Consider the following 12,382-nt stretch of genomic DNA (forward strand, 5'->3'; position numbering starts at 1 on the left):
ACTTATTAACTTTGTACCCAGTGGTGTTGACAAGAATCAATTATCAAAGTTAATGACACACCCACAAATGAAAAGACGGCTGATAAGTTAAAGAGCCAAGCTCCATTGGAAGTGGACAGTGACCAGTCATTTTATTGTCGAGATACGTTACACAAGTGCGTTACTTGGCGGGCTGCAGGCCAACAGTAGCCGTTCAAGATGAGATCAGATTGCTTCATTGATGTTTTGTTCATCATTAGACCTCCTTTGCCAGTACCAAAATATAATAATAGGGTTTTTCCTCTTTTTTTCTGGCAACAAAACTGAAGCCTTTTTAGCAAGGATTCATGTCTGCATTAACCACAATACCTGCAGTCAAAATGCAAACGAAAAAACATACTATGATAATAAATATGTGGCATTGAAGCCTCGACCCAATTGGTGCTCGACCAGATGACGCCAAAAGGCTCAAAAGAAAGCCGTCCCTTGGTGTGGACCAATCAGTTTCAAGGACAATGCATCATCATATATTATCATAGTATGTTTTATTTTTGCATTTTGACTGCAGGTATTGTGGTTAATGCAGTAGACATAAATCCTTGTTCTATGGGAGCCTTTAACATTGAAGTCTATGGGAGCCTTTAGCATTGAAGTCTATGGGAGCCTTTAACATTGAAGTCTATGGGAGCCTTTAATATTGAGGTCTATGGGAGCCTTTAACATTGAAGTCTATGGGAGCCTTTAACAGTGAAGTCTATGGGAGCCTTTAACATTGAAGTCTATGGGTGCCTTTAACATTGAAGTCTGTGGGAGCCTTTAACATTGAAGTCTGTGGGAGCCTTTAACATTGAAGTCTATGGGAGCCTTTAACATTGAAGTCTATGGAAGCCTGTAACATTGACGTCTATGGGAACTTTTAACATTGAAGTCTATGGGAGCCTTTAATATTGAAGTCTATTTGAGCCTGTAACATTGAAGTCTGTGGGAGCCTTTAACATTGAAGTCTATGGGAGCCTTTAACATTGAAGTCTGTGGGAGCCTTTAACATTGAAGTCTATGGGAGCCTTTAACATTGAAGTCTATGGGAGCCTTTAACATTGAAGTCTATGGGAGCCTTTAACACTGAAGTCTATGGGAGCCTTTAACATTGAAGTCTATGGGAGCCTTTAACATTGAAGTCTATGGGAGCCTTTAACATTGAAGTCTATGGGAGCCTTTAACATTGAAGTCTATGGGAGCCTTTAACATTGAAGTCTATTGGAGTCTTTAACATTGAAGTCTATGGGAGTCTTCAACATTGAAGTCTATGGGAGCCTTTAATATTGAAGACTATGGGAGCCTTTAACATTGAAGTCTATGGGAGCCTTTAACATTGAAGTCTATGGGAGCCTTTAACATTGAAGTCTATGGGAGCCTTTAACATTGAAGTCTATGGGAGTGTTCTATGTTGAACTTCTTTCGCTCCGTACGTGGCCAGCCATGCAAACCCACTGGCGGCATTCACAAAACAGACCCAGCACCCGTACCTCTGATTAGCACGGTTGGCCACGTAGGGTGCGAAAGAAGTTCAGGGCACGTACAGCCCTCGCGACAGGGAGCTTCGAGGCGCGTCGTCAGGGCCGTCGTTTGCGACATGGCCGGATAGCTTCTGAAAAACAGCTGCACGGCTCGGTGGGCATCAGGCGGTGAAATAAACAAAAAGAGTCTCCAGCGAGCGGAGAGCGAGAGGAGAGGCGTAGAGGGACGGACGCTCAGGCGCGGCGTTCGGTCTCACCACAGGATGGTGGCGGGCGGCCACACCAACACCGAGCACTCCATGTACACCGCCTCTCCCTCTCTCGCTCTGTACATCCTGTCTGGCTCCGACAGCATCTGCGGGGCGCTGGCTGTGTGAGGCTGTCGTCGGGGGGCTGCCGCGTCCCCCCCTATGAGTCGTGGAGGGGGGGGGGTCATAGAAGGCGATTCGCACAAAGTGGGTTTTTTAAAAATATAAAAAAATCGATTTTCAGAACCCTCTCTCTCTCCCTCTCGCCTGCAAGGTTCTGCGGCTCGGAGTGGTTGTTTCTCGCGTTGGCCTCTCGTCACCGTGGCGGTCGCGTGGATTTCTCCCTCCGGGTCCTTCCGGGCGTCTCTCCCCCCGCGCCGCACTCAGAATCGACGTCGCGCGTTTCAAAGCGTTTGGGCCGCAAAACAAAAAAATGTCCGCGCCCGCTGACGACGGCGACGGCCCGGTCGCCGGTGAAAAAGCGCCACGTAGCTCGGTGGGGCCCTTACCTGCCGGTCAAACACAAAAACAAAGTTTTTCGCAGTTTTAGTTTTCCTAACGAGGGGACGCCGGCCCGGCCCCCGGGGGTCGACGTGGGGGGGGTCACGCTGGGGTCGCGGGTCGTGAGCGACAACTCCGTTGTTGTCCGCCCGGCGGTGGGAGTGAGCTCACCGCGGTGCTTCCCGTCTAGGCGGGTGGCACGTGGTGGGGTGAAGTGTGGGACACTTCAAGAGGTTTGGCTGGCGTGGCGGAGGAGTGGGGTCCAACGTGCCCTGCCTAGAGGGGAGCTCCCTACAGCGCTCTGTGCAGTGAAGGACCTCCTCCTTATCCTCCTCCCCCTCCTCCTCCTCGTCCTCCTCATCCTCCTCCTCATCCTCCCCCTCATCCTCCTCCCCCTCCTCCTCCTCCTCCCCCTCCTCCCCCTCCTCCTCATCCTCCTCCCCCTCCTCCCCCTCCTCCTCATCCTCCTCCTCCTCATCCTCCTCCCCCTCCTCCTCCTCATCCTCCTCCCCCTCCTCCTCCTCCTCCTCCCCTTCCTCCTCCCCCTCCTCATCCTCCTCCTCCCTCCTCCTCCTATTCCTCCTTCCGCCAACAGGGGCACGAGCAAGTACTTGCAGTGCTGCACCTTAACAAACTGCGTACTCAACTGGGCCCTGTACATGTGTATGTGTGTGTGTGATGTCGCAACCGTGCACCTTTCCGTCGTGTGTCCGGAGGTTGCTGCTTTGCTGCATACACCTGATGTGAGTTTCTTTGGTACCGTACGTGGCCAGAGATGATAACCGCAGCTGTGGGCGAAAATACAGCAGAGTGTTAGTAGGGTCTCTGTGTGAGTAGTCTGTGGGTCTCTGTGTGAGTAGTGTGTGGGTCTCTGTGTGAGTAGTGTGTGTGTCTCTCTGTGAGTAGTGTGTGGGTCTCTGTGTGAGTAGTGTGTGGGTCTCTGTGTGAGTAGTGTGTGTGTCTCTCTGTGAGTAGTGTGTGGGTCTCTGTGTGAGTAGTCTGTGGGTCTCTGTGTGAGTAGTGTGTGGGTCTCTGTGTGAGTAGTCTGTGGGTCTCTGTGTGTGAGTAGTGTGTGGGTCTCTGAGTGAGTAGTGTGTGGGTCTCTGTGTGAGAAGTCTGTGGGTCTCTGTGTGTGAGTAGTGTGTGTAGTGTGTGTGTCACACAGATACCTACAAGTGTTTCGAGTACTCGGCCCCGCTTGAACGTCGAAGTGCTTCGTTGAAGCCATCATTTGCAAGAGCCGGAGCGCTTCTGAAAAAAAAAAGCGCCACGAAGCTCAGTGGGCATTGCCTGGTGAAGTCAAAAGAGTCGAGTTTAGTCGATGGCCTTTAGTGGGAGTAGCGTTGAGAGGGGGCATCGTCTCAAGTGTGGTAGCGGCGCTGTTTGCTACTCACGGTCAAGGGGCAGGGCGAAGGGGTTGTGACGACGGTCGCCCAGCACAACGACCAGCAAGGCCACTAAACGGGTGGTGGTGGAGAAAGTCTCCATTGGGGGGAGGTGGCAGATGGTCGGCCTGGCGGCTTCCTTCACTTGGCTAGGAGGGGTGAAGGGGAGGGAGTAGGAGGAGCAGTGGGAATGATATTTATTTAGACTGCAAGAGGAGGAATCCAAAGCGCTACGAAGCTCTTTTTGTCACAGATGTCCAGCTGTGGCACTGGGTCAGAACATGACAACAAACACAAAACAAAAACACGGCGTGAGTGCAGAGTTACAGGAAGAGTAAAACAAATCACTTTAAAAATATATATACTAATAAAACTAACCAATGTTTAATGTTGCCACGGGAAGCACACCACCGTGCTACATAGCTCTTTTTTAAGAAGAGACCTTGGCCCATAAATGGTGGGCTGATATCAAGTGGACATTCAGGGCAAAATACTCTAAACGCGTGGCGTTTCGGAATGCGGAGGGGGAAAAACCGGAGGACTCTGGGAGAAAAATCCACGCGGCCGCGGGGAGCGAGAAACGTCAACCCCAAAGAAAGAGCAGGGAGTGTCAGGGTCGGTATCAAACCCCACGACCTCCTGTACACCAGGTGACAACCATGCCGGGTTAAAGACCTCCTCCTTCACAAGGGACAATTGGATGTATGCCTAAGGCTCCCTCACTGATGGACACGTTCCTCCTGTGTTGAGCAAAATGTTTAGGTTCTCATCGTTTCGCAGAGGCTGCATTTTTTGCCACCGCAGAAAACGAACGTTGGGGGAAACGCCTCCTCGCATCGGACTCTTTCTTTTTTTTTTGCTAAAGTCACGTAGGTAAAAAAAATCTATAAAATAAATAAATGAAAAAAACAACTCAATTAAAATCACGTTTCGGAGGCAGCAGCACAAGCTTCCGTCTTGAGGTGGAAACCGTCACGGCAAAATTGCTGCATCAGGTGAAGAGAACTCTAAGACACCCGAGATTGTATACAGGTTAAGGGGGGGGGGGGGGAGAGACAAGAAGGGCCGTGGGGGGGGGCTAAGTTAAGCCACCTTCTGTTATGCTGCAGGGGGTTGGGGACGGAGAGATGGCCGTGTGCAGGTTGAAGAGCGTTACACACGTGAACCAGAGGCAGAAGGCAGTAGTTAAGCTGACAAACTGGTTGCCTTGCGGAGCATACTGCTGTAAACTATAAGGCTGCTAAAGTTTAACTTGGGTTTAACTTTATTTTTTTTACCAGCGCGACTTTACCGAAAAAAAGCTAAAGACTATGAATCCTTGCACATCACGAAAGCTTCAAATCTAGCGCCTCACATCGTGTTAGTTTGGCACCGATGTTCGTGCTGATGTTTTAAACTAGATCAATAAAACAACATTGATTACAGCCCCAGCTCAGGTTATTTTCCCATCAATGAAACAGCCCCTGGAGTGAGAGCACCTTCCAGGATATAAACCAACACTGCCGCACGTCTGTCCAAGAGCTGTGTAAAAAAACAATTGAGTTGAAAAAAATGTCAAGCCGACAGGGAAAGGGGCTCCTGGCAAGTGTGACCACCAGCCAGGTCGATGTATTGGTAATGAGAATGTGCAATTGTTTTTGTCCTTGGAAACACGAACTATGAATAAAACGAGATATTCTTAGCTCTTTCGGTAAAGTCACGTTGAAGGGAAACAATAAAATAATAAAATATATATAAAACAATAAAATTTCTCACGACGTTTCGACCATAACACAAACGGTCGTCATCAGGTCGAAACGTCGTGAGAATTTTAATTATTTTATATATATTTTATTATTTTATTGTTTCCCTTCAACGTGACTTTACCGAAAGAGCTAAGAATATGAATTACTGCAGTCACAAAAGCTTCAAATCAAAATTTAAAACGAGATACTCACAGAGTTTACGCTTCTGAATGTGCCCTTGTTCAAGCGGTTCACTCGGCCTAAGAGGCAGACGCACGGTAAATTATTAGGCGGCACTTTGTAAGCTGCTAAGGTAGACAAAGTGAGCTTGAACACGACGCGCTCGAGTGAAGTCTTTGAGCGACGCATCACCACGTTGACACGCGTGCATCGCAAACAATTAAAGTTTAAAACACGCAGCAAAGATTCGTTACAAAAAGCCGAGCGGCAGCCTTCACGCATCCTTTGGAAGCTTGCTAACCCACAACATAACCTAGAGACCATCTTCCAGGTCTCCATGGAGACCATCGCATGACAGCGGCATCTGTAGCCGGCCAAAGTGCCGCCTCGGCCGGCTGGGCAATCTAGCCGAGACCGGTGACACTCCCGGAATAGGCCTCAACGCGGCACTCACCAGCGCAACGCTGCGTAGGTGCTGGGGAGGGGGTCTTGAGCTATATCCTCCTTCGTGGTGAGGTTACAAACAAAACAATGTCCTCGTGTGGTCGTGGTGGAGGAGGAGATTCGACGTTCCGTGCCTCGAATCACGGGCAGGCGACTCGGCGGGGCTGTTATCACGTGAGGCCTTAGCAGGGCGCTTTTATAAATCGTAGTGTGGATAGGCGAACACGCAGTGCGAGCGAGGCTCAGATTCTGTAGAATTGATAAACACTGCCCATAGACTCAGCACTGCCCATAGACTCAACACTGCCCATAGACTCAGCACTGCCCATAGACTCAACACTGCCCATAGACTCAACACTGCCCATATACTCAACACTGCACCATAGACTCAACACTGCCCATAGACTCAACACTGCCCATAGACTCAGCACTGCCCATAGACTCAACACTCCCCATAGACTCAACACTGCACCATAGACTCAACACTGCACCATAGACTCAGCACTGCCCGTAGAGTCAACACTGCCCGTAGACTCAACACTGCCCGTAGACTCAACACTGCCCATATACTCAACACTGCCCATAGACTCAACACTGCCCCATAGACTCACCACTGTGATCTCTACATTGGGTCAAACTTAACATATCTTAATGTTCGACGGCTTGTGCACCAGATCTTATTTATTCACGATGTACTTACAAAAAATTCCGCAGACTACCTACTGGATCTCCTCTCTGTTTCAAAGAACAAATTTGACCTCAGGTCTTCGCTCATTTACCAGCTTCACATTCCCTATTGCCGTACAAAAACAGGAGGAAGGGCCTTTGCTATTGATGCCCCCAGGGTCTGGAATGCTATTGCCAATAAACTGCAACTTGAATCACTACCTGAGATCTTCACTCAAAACTGCTCTAGAGGAGTTGTACACCCCTAGCTGCCACTGCTATTCAGTGGCCTAAAATATGGCTCTAGATTTTGGTGTTATAATTTATTTATGTAGTTTATTGTTAAAAATTCGGTCACAGTCCCTATGATCACTGTTACATTGCATTTATGGCTTTTATTTTGGTGATTTCGAAAAGTTTTTATTTTATTTTTGGCCATGTTTTTGTTTATTGTAGTACGGAGTTAGACTGATGGCCTTAATCTTAGTTGTCTTGTGGTTGTTGTTGTTGTTTGACTTGCATCCCACTGGGATTTTTTGCACACAGCGTTGGTGTACGGTGCTATTTCAGGAATATTTTTGATGTTTTTTTTTTTCCTGTATTTTCTGTTTGCACAGTCACACATAATCACATTAAGATGTTTTCATGTTCATGTTTTTTTGTTTGTTGAGGTTGCACCCGATTCAAGAGCCGAATGGCTCACAGGGCTATACCAAATAAATGAAACTATGAACTACGACCTCCTGTAGACCAGGCGAGGTTTTTCAAATTTCCCGCGCTTTTTTTGACTCCGGGTCACGTGGCCCCGGCCTCCCCCCCCCTCGCGCCCTCGGCAGCGCCTCTCAGTCCCTGAAGGCCACCGCGAGGTTGTTTTGTTAACAAAGTAAATAATCTCCTCATCGTGTACATGTACACACATGTGTGTGTATAGAGAGAGTGAGTCACGAGTGATAGATAATTAATAATTAAGCTGAGGTTAGCCGTCCAAGTGGGAACGTGAAGAGTTTGCGGTGTTGGTTTTGGTGACGGTTTGTTTTTGGCGGGAAAAGTGGAAACGGCTGCGCTGGGGGCTCGCGTGAGGTAAACTTTTAATTAAACACAACTCTTAAATTACTCGCCTAATGTTTATTTTATCATCGTAATATACACGGCGTTTAATATTTGCGCAGGTTGAGCACGTTTAGGGCAACGGGGGGAGCGGTGGCACAATGGTTAGCACGCATTGACCAGCGTGGTGAAGTATGGTCAGTCTACATTGACCAGGGTGGTGAAGTATGGTCAGTCCACATTGACCAGGGTGGTGAAGTATGGTCAGTACACATTGACCAGCGTGGTGAAGTATGGTCAGGTCACATTGACCAGGGTGGTGAAGTATGGTCAGGTCACATTGACCAGCGTGGTGAAGTATGGTCAGGTCACATTGACCAGCGTGGTGAAGTATGGTCAGTACACATTGACCAGCGTGGTGAAGTATGGTCAGGTCACATTGACCAGCGTGGTGAAGTATGGTCAGTACACATTGACCAGCGTGGTGAAGTATGGTCAGTACACATTGACCAGCGTGGTGAAGTATGGTCAGTACACATTGACCAGGGTGGTGAAGTATGGTCAGTACACATTGACCAGCGTGGTGAAGTATGGTCAGTACACATTGACCAGCGTGGTGAAGTATGGTCAGGTCGCATTGACCAGATTGGTGAAGTATGGTCAGTCCACATTGACCAGCGTGGTGAAGTATGGTCAGTACACATTGACCAGGGTGGTGAAGTATGGTCAGGTCACATTGACCAGCGTGGTGAAGTATGGTCAGTACACATTGACCAGCGTGGTGAAGTATGGTCAGGTCACATTGACCAGCGTGGTGAAGTATGGTCAGTACACATTGACCAGGGTGGTGAAGTATGGTCAGTCCGCATTGACCAGAGTGGTGAAGTATGGTCAGTACACATTGACCAGAGTGGTGAAGTATGGTCAGGTCACATTGACCAGGGTGGTGAAGTATGGTCAGGTCACATTGACCAGCGTGGTGAAGTATGGTCAGTACACATTGACCAGCGTGGTGAAGTATGGTCAGTACACATTGACCAGGGTGGTGAAGTATGGTCAGTCCACATCGACCAGCGTGGTGAAGTATGGTCAGTACACATTGACCAGGGTGGTGAAGTATGGTCAGTACACATTGACCAGCGTGGTGAAGTATGGTCAGGTCGCATTGACCACTATTCATTAAGCTTATTTAAAAAGGTATATTTAATAAGTCTAAGTTGCTGAAATAAACCTATTTAAAAATGCTATTTAATAAGCCTAAGTTGCTGAAATAAACCTGTTTAATAAGGCTATTTAATAAGCATAAGTTGCTGAAATAAGCCTATTTAATAAGCCTAAGTTTCTGAACTAAGCCTATTTAAAAAGGTATATTTAATAAGTCTAAGTTGCTGAAATAAACCTATTTAAAAATGCTATTTAATAAGCCTAAGTTGCTGAAATAAACCTGTTTAATAAGGCTATTTAATAAGCATAAGTTGCTGAAATAAGTATATTTAATAAGCATAAGTTGCTGAAATAAACCTATTTAATGAGTCTAAGTTGCTGAAATAAGGCTATTTAATAAGTCTAAGTTGCTGAAATAAGCCTTTTTAATCAGCGTAAGTTGCTGAAATAAGGCTATTTAATAAGTCTAAGTTGCTGAAATAAGCCTATTTAATAAGCCTAAGTTGCTGAAATAAGCCCATTTAATAAGCCTATTTAATCAGCCTAAGTTGCTGAAATAAGCCTATTTAATAAGCCTTTTTAATAATCCTATTTAATAGGCCTATTTAATAAGTCTAAGTTGCTGAAATAAGCCTATTTAATAAGCCTATTTAATAGGCCTCTTTAATAAGTCTAAGTTGCTGAAATAAGCCTATTTAATAAGCCTAAGTTGCTGAATGAGCCTATTTAATAAGCCTAAGTTGCTGAAATAAGCCTATTTAATAAGCCTAAGTTGCTGAAATAAGCCTATTTAATAAGGCTATTTAATGAGCCTAAGTTGCTGAAATAAGCCTATTTAATAAGCCTAAGTTTCTGAACTAAGCCTATTTAAAAAGGTATATTTAATAAGTCTAAGATGCTGAAATAAACCTATTTAAAAATGCTATTTAATAAGCCTAAGTTGCTGAAATAAACCTGTTTAATAAGGCTATTTAAAAGCATAAGTTGCTGAAATAAGCTTATTTAATAAGACTAAGTTGCTGAAATAAGCCTATTAAATAAGCCTAAGTTGCTGAATAAGCCTATTTAATAAGCCTAAGTTGCTGAATAAACCTATTTAATAAGTCTAGGTTGCTGAAATACACCTATTTAAAAATGCTACTTAATAAGCCTAAGTTGCTGAAATAAACTTGTTTAATAAGGCTATTTAATAAGAATAAGTTGCTGAAATAAGCTTATTTATAAAGCCTAAGTTGCTGAAATAAGCCTATTTAATAAGGCTTTTTAATAAGTCTAAGTTGCTGAAATAAACTTATTTAATAAGCCTAAGTTGCTAAAATAAGCCTATTTAATGAGGCTATTTAATACGTCTATTTAATAAGCCTATTTAATAAGCCTATTTAATAAGCCTATTTAATAAGCCTATTTAATAAGTCTATTTAATAAGTCTATTTAATAAGTATTTAATGAGCCTATTTAATATGCCTATTTATTGAGCCTATTTAAAAAGCCTATTTATTGAGCCTATTTAATAAGCCTATTTATTGAGCCTATTTAATAAGCCTATTTAATAAGTATTTAATAAGCCTATTTAGTAAGCCTATTTAATAAGCCTATTTATTGAGCCTATTTAATAAGTCTATTTAATAAGCCTATTTAATAAGCTTATTTAATAAGCCTATTTAATAAGTATTTAATGTGCCTATTTAATAAGTCTATTTAATAAGCCTATTTAATAGGCCTATTTAATAAGTCTAAGTTGCTGAAATAAACCTATTTAATAAGCCTATTTAACAGGCCTATTTAATAAGTCTAAGTTGCTGAAATAAGCCTATGTAATAAGCCTAAGTTGCTGAATAAGCCTATTTAATAAGCCTAAGTTGCTGAAATAAGCCTATTTAATAAGTCTAAGTTGCTGAAATAAGGCTATTTAATAAGCCTAAGTTGCTGAAATAAGCCTATTTAATAAGCCTAAGTTGCTGAAATAAGGCTATTTAATAAGTCTAAGTTGCTGAAATAAGCCTATTTAATAAGCCTAAGTTGCTGAAATAGGTATTTTTAATAAGCATAAGTTACTGAAATAAGCCTATTTAATGAGTCTAAGTTGCTGAAATAAGGCTATTTAATAAGTCTAAGTTGCTGAAATAAGCCTTTTTAATCAGCATAAGTTGCTGAAATAAGCCTATTTAATAAGCTCAAGTTGCTGAAATAAGCCTACTTAATTAGGCTATTTAATAAGCCTAAGTTGCTGAAATAAGCCTATTTAATAAGCGTAAGTTGCTGAAATAAGGCTATTTAATACGTCTAAGTTGCTGAAATAAGCCTATTTAATAAGCCTAAGTTGCTGAAATAAGCCCATTTAATAAACCTATTTAATAAGCCTAAGTTGCTGAAATAAGCCTATTTAATAAGCCTATTTATTAAGCCTATTTAATAAGTATTTAATGTGCCTATTTAATAAGTCTATTTAATAAGCCTATTTAATAGGCCTATTTAATAAGTCTAAGTTGCTGAAATAAACCTATTTAATAAGCCTATTTAACAGGCCTATTTAATAAGTCTACGTTGCTGAAATAAGCCTATTTAATAAGCCTAAGTTTCTGAATGAGCCTATTTAATAATCCTAAGTTGCTGAAATAAGCCTATTTAATAAGCCTAAGTTGCTGAATAAGCCTATTTAATAAGCCTAAGTTGCTGAAATAAGCATATTTAATAAGTCTAAGTTGCTGAAATAAGGCTATTTAATAAGCCTAAGTTGCTGAAATAAGCCTATTTAATAAGCCTAAGTTGTTGAAATAAGCCTATTTAATAAGCCTATTTAATAGGCCTATTTAATAAGTCTAAGTTGCTGAAATAAGCCTATTTAATAAGCCTAAGTTGCTGAATGAGCCTATTTAATAAGCCTAAGTTGCTGAAATAAGCCTATTTAATAAGCCTAAGTTGCTGAATAAGCCTATTTAATAAGCCTAAGTTGCTGAATAAACCTATTTAATAAGTCTAAGTTGCTGAAATAAGCCTATTTAATAAGGCTATTTAATAAGCCTAAGTTGCTGAAATAAGGCTATTTAATAAGCGTAAGTTGCTGAAATAAGGCTATTTAATAAGTCTAAGTTGCTGAAATAAGCCTATTTAATAAGCCTAAGTTGCTGAAATAAGCCCATTTAATAAGCCTATTTAATAAGCCTAAGTTGCTGAAATAAGCCTATTTAATAAGCCTATTTAATAAGCCTATTTAATAGGCCTATTTAATAAGTCTAAGTTGCTGAAATGAGCCTATTTAATAAGCCTATTTAATAGGCCTTTTTAATAAGTCTAAGTTGCTGAAATAAGCCTATTTATAAGCCTAAGTTGCTGAATGAGCCTATTTAATAAGCCTAAGTTGCTGAAATAAGCCTATTTAATAAGCCTAAGTTGCTGAATAAGCCTATTTAATAAGCCTAAGTTGCTGAATAAACCTATTTAATAAGTCTAAGTTGCTGAAATAAGCCTATTTAATAAAGCTATTTAATAAGCCTAAGTTGCTGAAATAAACCTGTTTAATAAGGCTA

The 12,382-nt window shown here is 42.8% G+C and overlaps 1 long non-coding RNA gene across 1 annotated transcript; it reads right to left on the minus strand.

Moving 5' to 3' along the window:
- Positions 1-1,343: 1,343 nt before the first annotated feature.
- On the minus strand, positions 1,344-6,220 carry LOC142908607 (uncharacterized). The gene is made up of 6 exons (XR_012931883.1): positions 5,989-6,220; positions 5,568-5,614; positions 3,640-3,779; positions 3,419-3,496; positions 2,941-3,033; positions 1,344-2,253 (listed from the first exon to the last, which is right to left on the minus strand). It is a non-coding gene; the product is annotated as an uncharacterized LOC142908607 (long non-coding RNA).
- Positions 6,221-12,382: the final 6,162 nt, after the last annotated feature.

This window comes from Petromyzon marinus, unplaced genomic scaffold (genome assembly GCF_048934315.1).
Source record: "Petromyzon marinus isolate PM22_M1 ecotype Great Lakes invasive population unplaced genomic scaffold, UKy_Petmar_22M1.pri1.0 PM_G_Scaffold_10, whole genome shotgun sequence".
Lineage (NCBI taxonomy): Eukaryota > Metazoa > Chordata > Hyperoartia > Petromyzontiformes > Petromyzontidae > Petromyzon > Petromyzon marinus.